The sequence below is a fragment of the Pseudochaenichthys georgianus genome, chromosome 7, assembly GCF_902827115.2.
Source record: "Pseudochaenichthys georgianus chromosome 7, fPseGeo1.2, whole genome shotgun sequence".
NCBI classification, from domain to species: domain Eukaryota; kingdom Metazoa; phylum Chordata; class Actinopteri; order Perciformes; family Channichthyidae; genus Pseudochaenichthys; species Pseudochaenichthys georgianus.
In genome coordinates, this window is record NC_047509.1 from 37,898,497 (window position 1) to 37,913,927 (window position 15,431).

The following is a 15,431-nucleotide window of genomic DNA, read 5'->3' on the forward strand; positions in this document are numbered from 1 at the left end:
TATTCGCCATGACACAGGCAGTCTTTGGTTTGTACTTGTTTAACTTTTGTCTAGTTTCTGAACAGATATGAAGAGCTGTGAGCTCTGAGTGCTAACAGCTAACGGCTGTGTTGTTTTTTGGGGCGCTCATTGAAGATGACGTCACGGCTCCGCCTACACTGCGTTACTATAGTAACTACCCCAGCTCCTAAACTGTAATGGAAGCGCAGTGTCTCTAATGGCGCGTTTCCACTGCAGCCCTCGCTCGGCCTCGCTCGGCCTCGCTCGGCCTCGCTCGGTTTGGTTAGGCCTTATTATGCCCGGCTCACTTTAATGCTGCGTTTCCATTACAGTTTAGGAACTGGGGCAGTAACTATAGTAACACAGTGTAGGCGGAGCCGTGACGTCATCTTCAATGAGCGCCCCAAAAAACAACACAGCCGTTAGCTGTTAGCACTCAGAGCTCACAGCTCTTCATATCTGTTCAGAAACTAGACAAAAGTTAAACAAGTACAAACCACAGACTGCCTGTGTCATGGTGAATACAGTCGCTGCTTTATTTATGTCTGTATAGGCCGTTGCTGTGAGTGTGGACGGTCGGAGCATATACAACGTTAGCTTAGCCAAGCTACATTTAGAAAACACGCATTTTAAAAGGGTTTTTCGCCTGCCGTCTGTCTGCAGACTTGTCAAAGCATTAATTCATGGTTTTTACTAACCGGTATCAGTATGTTGTTACTTCGGCATCATTTTGAAACGTGTATTACAATTAAATCACGGTCAAATATGTTCATCTTGTTGTAGTTGTAGCCCCCTTGCCAGCGATCCTCTCTCTAGTTTAGCATACTCAGCCCGACTCAGCCTGGTTGTTCCTGGCCCTAGAACCACGATTTAGTCGGGCCAGAAAAAAGGTGAAAAAGTAGCCCCGGGCCAAAACTAGGCCAAGTGGAAACGCAACCAAAAACGGGGCTCGCACGGCTCGGCACGCTTAAAGCGAGCTACCCGCTGCAGTGGAAACGCGCCATTAGTGAATGTCCTGTACTGCTCTTAAATCTCATAACATCAGCTTTTCCTTTCCCTCTTGGATGTTCTTCTGGACCCTCAGAGAAAGAGGAAATGGTGAAGCAGTCCTGTCTCTCAGGCATGTCCTTTCCTAACAGAAATATTGAAAAAAAAATGATTGCAGAGCAAGTGTGTTATTTAAGAAAGAGGTGTGTTTGTTTCTTCAGGGGCTATAAATATAATGATTTTTTTATTTGAATGTGTTTTTTAAATCCAACAGTGTACTACAAAGATAATCAGATTATGAATAAACCGTTCTAAATTCATCAACATTGAAATACATTTATAATTAAAATAATATTTAACTGTTATCAAAACTTAGTGCAACTGTAGAAGCTTGCTCTGTTCGGTTGTCTCACTGAAATAATCACTTTTAACATTTTTTTTTACAGTCAATATGCAGAGACAAAGGGTCGCAGTTCTCACTATGTTCAATCATATTTACCTTAAATACATTGAAATGTGAAAGTTGAACAAAAAAGTTATGTTGCTTGGTAAAATGTGAATGTAACCTTTTGCTAAGAAAGTACACTCAACATCACTGATGTGTAGGTGATCTAGTATTTAGTCATGTTTAATGGCATGTATTAGAGTCATTACTTTATGCATTCTTTGTAAAGTATGAAAAAGGTGTACCTTGGAATCCGTGCTGAAGTTCTCTGCTGTTAGGAGTCCAGATCTGTCTCTCCTCCTCTGGTCCAGCCTGTCTGCATCACCTTAAGGACACATCTGAACAAACAGATGTAAAGTTATATGCGTGGGTTACAGACTTCTTTACATGCAAACAACTTTTTTATCTTCTTTTAATAAAAAGGTCATAATCGTATTGTTATACTTAAGAAATTGCTGGATATCACAGTCCTTATACTGTATCAGTTTGAGTATTATTGTGTAGGTCCTTTTTATTTTACGGTTACTTTGGATGAGTTTTTTTATGAGTCAGTCAAATAAAATTTGTTTTCATATGCCATATTCATATGTATCACACATGCAAGGGTAAGACACAAACCTATTTAACAAATGCAATAGCTTAATTTCCACTGAAGTCACAGATAACGTCATATCTAATGTTTAAACAAATCATTTCCTTGTCACTAAAGCATTGACTACGCTATTCATCGTCCTTAAATGCAGGCATTAAGTTACATGTTCTACAGCCACGATAAGGCTGTTTCTCAAGTGTGATGATAATACAATTAAAAGAGGCATTGGTAATAATATTAAAAACAACAATGTTTTGATCGTTCGTCGGATAGGCGGTTAGCTGCAATAACTAACTCCAGTTCAACAAACCATATTACAATATCTTAGGGAGCGTTATTTCTGGACCATCTTGAAATGTGACGTTCATATTTTAAAGATACACACATTTTATTGTGAGGTTGATTTAATATACACTAAGCCTCTCTTCAACAATACGTTGACGTTAGCTAGTCTATTTTACCCCCTAAACGCACCAGGAGCGTCTGCGCCGCGTTACGGCCGCGTTACGGCCGCGTTACGGCCGCGTTACGGCCGCGCCGCGTTAACTATACTTTATCTTGTGAATTTCGCCCAGGGATCAATACAGTTGTGTTTAACTCTTTATAATGATATTATATTTTTGTATTATAATTTATTTTTATTCATGTGTTATAACAACTACCCAAAATACTCTAAATAATGTTTAAATACAGTATGCTGTGGTGGAAAACCTTGCATTTATAGTCAGATAAATTGTGAGGACAGACAAGAATAATTTGGCAGTCATTTGTCAGACAAAACAATTTATTATAAATTGTATTACATACACAGTAGCGCATCCTAGGCGATAGCTGAATGCTAGGCTGACCCTGGAAGCCAAGTATCTGAAGGGTAAAAAAAAAAGCAAAGAAAAATATGTGAAATCATGTTATTAATCTGAATCTATTCTTTGTTTCAGTCGACATTTGCAAGGCACGATGGAAGTCACTCCGGGATGCTTTTGTTAAAAACAGGAAGAAATCTCTCCCAAGTGGATCTGCAGGCGGCACGCAAAAGGGCTGGAAGTATACAGACATAATGTCCTTCCTTTTGCCCTATGTACAGCAAAGGAGGTATGTATGCACATATTTTAATTTATATAATTTTGTAATTTGTGATGATGTATTGCAAAGACTATATTTTAAATTACATAAATATGTTCCTATTGCATAAATTAATCCCAAGAAAAAAGGTTTTAATTGTTTTCATGTTGTTTCTTTTCATATAGTTCAAAAAGCAGCTTGAGCAATCCTTCCCCTGTAGAAGACATGGAGAGAGCATCTACACCCCTGTCATTGGAAACAGAGGAACATGCCAGGACAGCATGTGGATCTCCAGCCCCACCACCTACAGCCCCACCACCTCTGGTACCCACAACCTCTGCAGAGAGGCAAAGGCCCTCTAGGTCCCGTAGCCCCAGGGATCCCATTTCCACACCAGCAGCGGCCCAGCGTTCCACACGGGACACAAGGAGGAGGCCACAGAGCACAGACCTTGGAGAGCAGCTGATATCTCTACTGCAGAAACCTCCAACTGCACCACACATGCCAGACTCAGAAGGAGGAGTCATACTACTGCTCTCAGTCTTGTGCCCATGTTGCAAAGACTGGACAAAGACAGAAAACATCAGGCAAAAATCTGTATTTTAAACACCTTCCACAACTTGGAAAGAGACACCCAACACCAGCAACATTGGCAGCCCATTGACCATCCCCCCGCCACTCAACATTCCATTCACACCTCCAGGCCAGTAGCCTTTCGGCCAAGTGTACCCCAACCCCCACGCGCCCAATCAACACCTACAAGGCTATCAGACAAGCTGTCCTCCAGTAGTAGCTCAGCATGGCAGGAGTCTTTTTACGAACAATAGTTGAGCAATTGAGTTCATTGTTTTTTTACTGTAAATAGTTACTTTTTTTGTGTTGATTGTTTATATTTGATGTTTCTGTTTAAAATGTTGTTTGGGGTGAAATTGTTAAAAATAAAACGTTTATTAAATTTGTGGTCAGTGATGTATTGTCTGTGAAATGGGCATTTGACCTAAGTGCAACAGCCAGTCTCTGCTTGGGTTCAATGGCAGCTCTGTAATTTGTGGATTGTCTGGTCAGTTCAGGGCCCAGGAGGGACAGCAGTTCATCCATCTGCTCTGCACTCATCCGAAAATATTGGTGATGTCGTTGGCTGTCCAGCCTCAGCTCAGCCACGAGGTGATGAAAATCACTTTGTTGTCTCCTTTGCTGGTTGAGGGGGTGCACCCAAAACCGGCTCCTTCTCCTCCCCCCACCCCCCGTAGTCTTTCAAGTAGGAGAATACATGCCAGCGTTCTCCTCCGGTTTACAGGCACTGTAAATTATATATAGAATAATTATGATGAATGCATATTTTTTTACCACTAAAATACAGCAACACATCTTTGATTCATGTCGTTTATAACTGGAATATTACAATTATTATTAACTGTGTCTGTAGTCTACAACACAACAACATAGGAAATAACAACAATAAACACGATTTAAACAGACACAAACATAAACCATTTAACTACGTAGCCTACTTACTTGTAGAAGTACAAATGTCCAGGAAATATTCCAAAATCAACAACAACTGCGAGGCTAACATCAAAGGAAGACATTTATACCAGATACAAAGGGAAGTAGGAACAGGAAGCACTTGGGGGAGTAGTAGAAGAGAACAGAGCATTAACAGCAGGATAAAATTGGGACACTGGATTAAACTCATCACTGCATCTGATTGGAAAACATCCAAATGGCAATTGTGATGGTTGCCAACAACCAGAGACAATACATCATGTATTTTTTAGCTGCCCGGAATATACAAGGCAAAGACTCATTCTGAAAACTGCACTGGAACAACTCAACGTCAAGGACATGGATTTCAAGTCAATATATGAAAGTAAATCAAGAAATGAAGCAAACAAGCTGATCTTCAAATTCCTCAAAAGCACTGGTTTGAGGACAAGGATTTAATATGAACATTTAATAACTCAACAGTAGGTGGCGATATATGCTCCAAGTGGAAGCGATTCGCCATTAAAGAGAAGAAGAAGAAGAAGAAGAACTGCGAGGCTGCACCAAGCCCCCAGGAAGTGTGCCGGACTCAGATGGAAATATTCGTGCTGGCCAAACGGCGGTACTGCACATCCGTTTGGTTGCCAGGCCCGGAAACACTTTTTCCCATTGACTTACATGGGGAAAGAATGGTCTGTAACTCGTTGGATAATTTTTTTTAAACTAAATAAACTACCCAGTATGAACACTTGTATAGCCCTTATTAAAAACATTCGTTCCTCAAGTTGTAAAAATGTGCTAATAACGTTATTCTGAGAGTTATTTCCCTCGGCATTATGAACGCGCATCTAACCCATGTTACTTGTTCAGCACTACATGAGTTTCTCTTTACCCATGGATGCACAATAACAACGGACCCATATCGCCTTACTGCCAGCCCACGGAGCTGTAATAATGGATATATTGCACATGTTTGCTGTAATTCATCATTTGTAAAATATTATACTACAGGGGCTGTATGATGTAAATCTTGTACCGTAAATGTTGTATTAAATAAAGTTAATATTACCGACGTCGATTAATGTTCCTGTAGCTTCTTATTGCACTAACAAGTTTATTGCACTGTGTGTATATATATATATATATATATATAGGCTACAGTGCAATAATTCTTTCATGCTAAATGAAGCTGTTGGATATCACTAGATCCTGTTACAGCATAATAGAAGTACATAACGATTGATGTGTACATTAGCATAATTACTAGCTAGCCGCTAGCTGCTAACTGCATAATAACAAGCCATTACCATGCTGTCATGAGCGCACGGTGCTGTTACGTGTACGCAAATTGACGTGCTTGATGTGAACGAGCATGTTGGTTAAAGTTGCGCATGCGCTATGAGCGCACATACGGGTACTTCTCAGGCATGCCGGGTAATCTGTGACGTTTCACTCTCTCAAAAGTTGGGCCATTTTATCATCATGCGCTCATGAGCAACTCTCATAGGAATGAATGAGGCCCCGCCTCCCACGCTGAATCCAGTTCTTATTATACATCCATGGCTTCGCCGCACTGTCCCGGAGGCGTCTATCGTTTTTCCAACCCAGTTTAGATCCCACTTCCGCATTACGCAAGCATCGACGCGGCGTTACGTCACAGCATCAACCTGGCGTTATATCACTGCCTCACGCGGCACACCCGCAAAATCTGAATCTGCGGCACACCCGCGAAATCTGAATCTGACAAGCGAAATACCGTCCTTTTAAACGCCGCATAATTATACAATATAATAGTGCTTCTTTGTCAATATGACTGACGACCACAATTATGCAGTGCTGAGGTAATGTTAATTCATCATTTAATATGAATTCCTGATGGATAAGAGGGATACATTAGCAAACATCTGTATAGCCTATATAATGTTTCGTTTTTTGTTTGTCATGTAACATATTAACGTTTTGACCTTCTGTTTAGGATGTAAAGGTATCTATTTAATATTTTTATTTAAAGATAGACATTTATAATATGTTATAAATGTCTATTTTGTTATAATATAGCCTATATAATGTTTCGTTTTTTTGTTTGTCATGTAACATATTAATGTTTTGACCTTCTGTTTAGGATGTAAAGGTATCTATTTAATATTTTATTTAATGTCTATTTTGTTATATAATACAACATATAACATTTGACATTAATAACATATTAACGTTTGTAAAATGTAAAAATGAAATGTTGGGACATTTATAAAAATGTATTCCTTTACATAAAAGTGCTTTCCAGAGTTGTAAGAAGTGATACGATCTTGTACTTGAGTAAAGGTACAAGTACCAGAGTGTAGAAATACTCAAGTATAAGTACTAAAGTATTAGCATCAGAATAGTACCTGAATAACTATAGGCTCTTTTTTTTGCTTTCATTTCAGACCTCGTGTTTTAGTGTGCTCTGGAGGCACACAGAACAATATGGAGTACCCGCAGTTGAAGGTATCTGATAAGACCTATCTCTCAATACTATGATTGTAAGAGAATATATTAATCCGATCTGTGTATTTAGAGGTTCTCAGTCTTTCTTACATGCTCCTGCAAGTAACTTCAGGGGGACACAGGTCAAGAGGTCTTCTTCCTTCCTGTGGGGGAGGGGTTTGGGCACATGAAGAGTTGTAATACAAAGGTGCCTTTGTTCCGATGTCTGGTACTGATTAGGGAAAAGGCGGGAATATAGGCCCCTCCTCTTTTTATGTATAGATCTGTGTTCCTGTCATCCCTTGTCTCCAGAGTTCATTTGGTTGCTGCACATGAAAGTGTGAATATACCTTGTGAACTCTCCGGCTGTATTTCTCTCTCAATAAATAACAGTGTTTGACTAAAGACGTTCCAGCTTCCATCCTTTCTTGAGCCTTGGCTCTGCATTTCTGTACAGAAGTTTTCATCACAAATTGGCGTTGTCGGCAGGATACCAAAAGATCTTCAGAACTGGTAAGTGTAATTTCAAATCGATATTTGGAAATTGCCTTACCAGAATCTGTGATTGACGGTATCATAAATTACCTGTGAAACTGAGCGGCTGCATTTTTTTTGGTTTCTCTACTCCAGGGGTGCCCAACCAGTCGATCGCGATCGACCGGTCGATCGCGGGGAGATTCCCAGTCGATCGCGAGATGTGTCTAAAAATAGAACAACAATATTCTGTTTTATCGTTAATGTCCTATAACATAATCTTCCTGTGCCAGAATAATGCACTTGAACGCATCAAAGCTTTGTGATTGGCCGGCGTGACCCCATGTGTGGGGGCGTGGCTGGTGGGCAGTGGGCAGTGCACTAGTTCGCTAACGTTGTCGGTGTCAACAGGAGTGACAGTCCGCACACACACACAAAACCGCAATCATGGCAGAAGCAAAACATATATAATTTTCACTCCGAGTGGAAGGATGATTATTTGTGTATCTATTCCAATTCAAAGTCCATCTGTCTCATCTGCAATGTGAGCGTGGCTTTATCGAAGAAGGGTAATTTAGGAGCGGCATTTCAAAACCGTGCATAAACGCTACGAGACGGAATTCCCTCCTAATTCTGTCCTACGCTCCAAAAAGGGGAGGGGCCTGAGAGGACAGCTAAATTGCACAGCAGTCCATTTCCACCAGGCCCAACAACAAGAGCAAGGCTGCTACCAGGGCATCTTATCGTGTCAGTCACGTTCTTGCGAAACACATGAAGTCTTTCAAAGACGGCGAAGTTGTGAAGGAAGCATTCCTGGAGGCTGTCGATGCGTAATAAAAATAACAGAAGCATTTCAACAGGTTTTTGATATAATAAAAACTCAAGTTCGATACCGTTATTAATCAGCTGTGAGTTTGAGTTTGTTTGAACTTATTCATTATAATTATTGTACAAAATGGTATAAGAATGGAAACTTAAATTGATTATAGTCTATTATCAATTCAGGTTAAGAAACTAGTGTTGCTTGCATCCTATTTTAAAGGCATTTCTTTTTATAATCTACTAAAATACAACAAAAAAAGGGTTTGATTCTATTAATTTTGTCTCTTTTATTGCACGTTGGCAGCAGATTCCTGTGTAGCTTCAGATCTGAGTTGTCTTATTAGTAAGCCTAATTTATACTTTTGTAGCAACACTATTTTTATATAATGTCAAAGAAAGGGTTCAGAGTCTTTTCTTTTTTTCCATATGTGGCAACACTGTTCAATGTTTCTTGAAAACATTACCCACTGTAGTATGTGACGTGTGAATAAACTCTGTATCAACAACACTGTTGTGTAACTTCAGTAAAATACTTGTATGTAGATTAGAAAGAGGAAAGATAAAGGATCTGCAGTATTTTATGAAGTATTAATCGTACAGTCAGTTTTATACAAGTAGAAGTGTGTATTTACCTGGCAGTAGGCTGTCAGTAATGGCTATGCCTCTCTATTTGGACTGGTAGATCTCGGCAGACTGGCAACTTTAAAAGTAGCTCTCGGTTCAAAAAAGGTTGGGCACCCCTGCTCTACTCTTTACATTTGGGGGTTTAATCATAACCTGAAGAATCGGTGTCTAAGGGGATTTTGTCCTGGCCGATTTTCCGTGTGATTGCTGCTGGGGCATGTGCCTTCAGAGCAAACACAGCTCATGTAAAAAAAACAATAAGAATATTTGGGGGTAATAATAACCTAGGAATATCGATTTTGACTGATTTCCTCTGTGTGTGTTTCCTTGAATTAAATTACCAGACAATTACACACAGCAAATATTCGGAGAGACCTTAAAGAGAGCATCAGTAAAGTGGACTTATCACATTGCTCCTAAGAGCAATGTGATAGATTTGTATTGAAACAAATCGCCGAATGCTAGAGGTCTCAGTGGTCAACCGGTTAAATCAACACATCCTCACTCCCAGGTCGGCCTATGTTGACGTTATGTCAAGTCCCCTGCCGGCTTTTTCCAACGCAAGGGGGGGGGCCTTAGCGTCCATTTTCAACGCAAGGGGGGGGGCCTTAGCGTCCATTTTCAACGCAAGGGGGGGGGGGCCTTAGCGTCCATTTTCAGCTTTCCGGGATGTCCATGTGCTTCTATGGACGCTCATGGAAGCACGGCATTCATTTGTGTCGACTGCCCTTAAAGGCAATGTGAGCGTCCATTCTCATTGGATATCGGAGAATTGTACACCCGGAAGTAAATATTCCCCTTACTGACGATTGATTTTACAGTGATATCTGCACTACTCATCGACTAAAAAACACCAGATTATCCTTGTTAATTACACAACATTGATTGGTTTAAATTGTGTGCAATGCTTTTGTATTTTTCCCCTTCGATTCGGAGAAACAAATCTTTTTTCGGAGTAAATGATGGCAGAAGACACTACACTACCCAGAATCCCCAGCTATCATTTCTCCCTGCAGAAAAAGAAAACATGGCCGAACTTCGTTTTATTCTGGGTGTAAAATGCCTATTTTAAAGTTAGTTTGGCTATTAAAATGCGTTTTGATGTCATTTGATGCGAGAAATATGAGTTGTTATTTCAGATTATGTGTGCAGTGGATGTACATGATCTTTAGTTTGCTAGTTATTACGAAGATTACTTCAGGAAATTGCGTCCAACGTTTTCATTGTTACCAAGGTGGTTGCTAGGGACGCTGCTATCGATATTATTTCTGTTATGTTGTGTAACTGTTTAATGGTGTTATCTTTATTGCTACCCCCTTCCCCGTCAATGTATAGTGTTGGTCCACAGCGCAAACATATTAGTTAACAAAATCCGCATCTAAAGATACGTTATTTCCCCCTGTGCAATTCCAGTCTCACATCTCACAGCACATCGTCATTAACAAATACCGGAAACAGACCGAAAACGTTTAAAGAAAATAAAATAATACCTTATTCCGAGTGTGCTTGCTTTTCTCTTTGAAAGTCATCACATAACGGCATTGTAATACACGGTTCGGCTGCATTAAATATTACATATCTGCCGTAGTTCTGTATTTATAGAGCCCTGATGAGAAGACAAACATGAGGAACTGAAAACGTGACGTGGATCATAAATATATCAGCCATTAAACAACATCTTACATTTCTTTTCACACAATACGTCTCTTTGCCGTATCAACACTAATTCGGCTCACTTTTATATTTGATCCAATTGGTAGATAGGCTGTATTTACACCATAAAGGTGCACAGATGATATAAAGAGACACCTGGTGGTTAAAGCATGTTATTGAATTTCATTATTTTTATTATTAGATATTAATAGGATCCCTATAAAGTATATTCATTACTCGTTATTCTCTACTAATAGTTAATTAAAGACTGTATATAATGACTATTTTGCACATCCCGTTCAAGATTTCAAGATTTTCTAAGGTTTATTGACAGATCATATAGGCCTACACAACTATGGTGTAGTTCTGCACTGAATGAAAAACTTGGGTCGCAGGTTCCTCAATAGTGCATTACAAGACATCTATCAATATGTGTGCATACCTCCAGCAATGTTAACTATGTTGAAGCACTTATTTTAACTGATATTATACATAATGTATTAGACTCTTATAAGATGTATGTAGATATTTCATCTCCGGCCTTGTCAGGTATTGAACAATCAATAAATAAAGAACACAGAATTGTTAAATATAAAACACAGAATTTGTGTGATTATACTAAATGATTTTCAAATAAACACCACTGCAGATTTAACTGTTACACATGCTGATGTAACGCAAATGTTCCAACTTGGGATCAATAAAGTATATCTTATCTTAAGCTGATCGATGGCTACTGCCATATTTGCAAAATGTGCCTATGAACCTTGACAAGTGCATGTTTCAGGCTTATCAATTAATGTAATGTAATGTAATGTTATCAATTAACAACAGGAGGGGTCACAAACATAAGTCCAGCTGTTAAATAAAGCTCTTCTGACCTTAGCTGGCGTGTGGGTATATATATTAATACTGCCCATTATGGGCACCAGCAATTTTCACCCATTTATTAATTATATGTTTTAAATGTGAGTGTTTCCTGTCCCCTAAACCTCCAGGGATGTACACAGTTTAATACTGGCAACTTCTTATTATGGGAAATACGAAAACGTCTTTTAAAACTACAACTCCCAGTAGAGACGTGCCATAGAGAACATGTTGCGAAACACAATAGCCAGCATGTGTAGTTCTGGGGACGGGGTGGGGGAGGGGGGGGGACGCGGTGGACCCGTTCAAATCCAGTTTTGAACAGTCTGCCGTGGTTCCATCCCATTTCAAGTGCTGTTCGAGGCTCGGTAACCCTCGGAGCACACTCTCCAATCACAGAGCTTGAGGACTATCACGGGGTTTGTCAAACAGAGCACATGGTGTAGTCCAAACGATAGCTGGGGATTCTGGGTAGTGTAGTGTCTTCATTGCCTTTAAGGGCAGTTGACACAAACGAATGCCGTGCTTCCATGAGCGTCCATAGAAGCACATGGACATCCCGGAAAGCTGAAAATGGACGCTAAGGCCCCCCCCCTTGCGTTGAAAATGGACGCTAAGGCCCCCCCCCTCGCGTTGAAAATGGACGCTAAGGCCCCCCCCCTTGCGTTGGAAAAAGCCGGCAGGGGACTTGACATAACGTCAACATAGGCCGACCTGGGAGTGAGGATGTGTTGGTTAAATTGGCAGCACGCATCGCCTCCAATCTGCCTGCCGATTTCTCCCCCCCCTGCGGGGAGCCGCAGGCAGAGAGGAAGAAGCACAGAGTGCCACATATTCTTTTCCTCACACCATTGCCGGTTTGGAACTAAACAAAACGGTCATTAATGGGAAGGGTGGTACGCGAGAGTGTGACATAGCGCTGTGTTTCATAACTGATGAGTTGTTAAATTTGGCTGTTGTTGGAAGAAAGGGTACTGGATAAAAAAAGACTCTGCTCTCCGGACGGGACGAGCAAAGCACCACTAAATTAGCATAGGGGTTATTGATTTGAGAATAAATTAGTTATTGCTCTTCAACAGATTCCGTTCTTAGCACTTGTACAAGTATATATGAGTAAGAAGGCACTCATATTAAACAGATATTTCCCTACCCCCACTGAGATCTCTCTAATTCGGATTAAATTAAGTTGGAGGAGCTTTCTGTCACGCTGGTGTTTGTTGCGAGTTCATGTTTGTTTGTCTAAATTGCAGTGTTTGTTTTATTGTACTAACCGTTAAACATGGGTAATACTGTCTCCACAAACGATTCAGTTGGTAAGAGGAAAACGAATTCACGCACCAAGACACTTCCAAAAAATCCTATTACAGACAGCCATTACACGCACATGTTTTCCCCTAATATGCAGTCCGACAGACGGACAACTTCTCACTTCAAAAAAGAAGAAGAAATCTAGACCACAAAAATAATTAAACAAGCGAGTTCCTGTTTTTCCTGACCAAGGACAGGTTCATGAACGCAACACGAGCGTAACGTTCTTCACGTGGTATATGTCTCGTCCATAGACTGTAGAGGCTTCTCAATACTCAAATTTCCCCTCCTCGACTCCCCTCCTCGAGACTTAGACCCGCCCACAGGAGATGCGAGCGGAGGACCGAGGAGGGGAACCGAGGAGAGAGGAGGGGAAGCAGCAGACGTTTAAAGAAATGAGAACTCCTCTCCTCTGAGCGGTCATATTAAAGCGACGTCCGTTCATTATGACGTGGCAACAGCTGCATCAGCTGTCGAGTGTTTTGTCATATTTTATAATCTCTGTTAGATCAGCTGAACATTGTTCCCCCACATATTTTATTTGAATTCATTGAGAGTGCGGTATAATGAGACAATAACAGGCTACAGATGCGGACACACACACACAAATATATTTATATAAATATATACAATTTAAAGTATGAGAGCACTCTCATAATAACGTAACACAGTCAGAGACTGGATATACGCCCCCCCCCCCCCCTCTCTCTCTGGTCGCTGAAATGGGGAATTGAAATTACGGGCCAAAAGTTGTATTTGCAAGTATTAAAAGTAAGGACATCAAACCAACTGAGACCCGTCTGTCCGCGGCATCTGCGCACTGTACAACACACACCTACACACTGTACAACACACACACCTACACACTGTACAACACACGCACCTACACACTGTACAACACACACCTACATACTGTACCACACACACCTACAGCTGCTAAAGCATAATCAGGCTACAGCCGTTGTGTATTTTATTATGTGAAGCACTAAATGGTTTTAGAAAAATATGGACTCTTTGTAGATATCTACTAAACTAAAGCAAATAAAGAGAGTAGGCCTGTTATACTGAGTGATATATATTTTACACACTGCTCTGCTTTCTGCAGGACCTCACAGCTGTTCTCACTGTAAACATCGCGTTGCGATGAGAGCAGGTTCTCAAATAATATCCAGGGGATGCATGCAGAGCTGTCATTGGCTGAGATAAGTCCGGCCGTGCGTCACGCCTCCACCGTTCCCGGAAATGCATCCGCGGAGGAGCCGTGGAGGAACCATCAGTGTATCCTCGGTTATAGCTCCTCCAGAGAGCCTCCTCGATGCTCGATCCTCGGTCCTCGGTGTGCATTTAGAGAAATGAGACGTCCTTCAAAATGGCGCGCTGAAATTCATTTCCGGGTCACTACCGGAGGACCGAGGAGTCGAGGAGTCGAGGAGGGGAAATTTGAGTATTGAGAAGCCTCTAGTATATATAGGTCTCGTCTGAAAGGAGTGCTGAGCACCGGAACACCGCTCCAGCCCTTAAAATATTGCAATACCCATAAGGAGCCGTACACATGCCGCAGTGTTTGCGTGGCTGTGTCTTTAGTTGTAAGCACAGTGGCGATCTGTTGTTATTAGCATCTGGTTAGCTAGCTATGCTAACGAATTTAAAGAGCTTTTCTACAACCAGGTGGAAGAGAGCTATCTCCTGAGAGGCTCAAATAACCTCAGCTCAGTGAGGTTAAGGCACACCTTGATATGATCATTATAGTTATTAATGAGACTAAATTAAAAACAGGTATAAAATACTATATGACAGCAACAAAAAAGTTGTTAAAAATAACAAGAATATAGTTTAAAAGGGGAGTGATTTGTAAAATATCCAAAAAGGAAAATATGCTACAGTTCTGTTTCATATGGGTGTTGACAGATGTATCCATAGATCTCTTAATGTTGCTCTCAAAGTGCACCACATTGATGCATTTAACTTCAATATTTAAACATTACACATATCCACAGTATTTAAGTAATGTTAATTGACAATAAATATTGTTGTTTTTGAATTGTACTTTCTTTATTTGATTGGCAGTCAGTTGTTGATCACATGCAGACGTTGATAAAGCAACAGGTCACTTCAATATATATCACACTAATTCATGAAGCAACTTAGACATTTTGATGTTCCGGACCTTTGCATGGGGACATTTTCTCTAACTGGACCTCGTTGAATTTTAGTTGAAGACCCCTGGCCTAGAGGCTGCTTTTGATGTTAAATCAGAGAACATGGCCAGAATTAAGGAAAGACACGGAAAGGACGTTGCAGCCATTGCTAAATCAGTGATGTACGATTGGTTGAAAAGACAAGGAAAGGCTCCCAGCCCCTCTCAGCTAATTTGCATCTTAACAGACGCCGGCCTGCTGGAGGAAAACCAGGCTGTAGCTCTCTGTACAAAAATAATTCCCGCAACAGAACTCTCAAATCCTGTTGCGAGAAATTCCGATGATTATCTGTTAATGACAGCTGCAGCTATCATGAATGAAAATGGGTTGAGATATCAGTTAGGACATTATAGAGAACCAGATTTTAAGCAGCAGGAACAGAGTGCAGCGGACAGTGAAGGGGATTTTTCAGACAGCAGCCCGTTACAAACCCCCTCTCCTCGTCCTC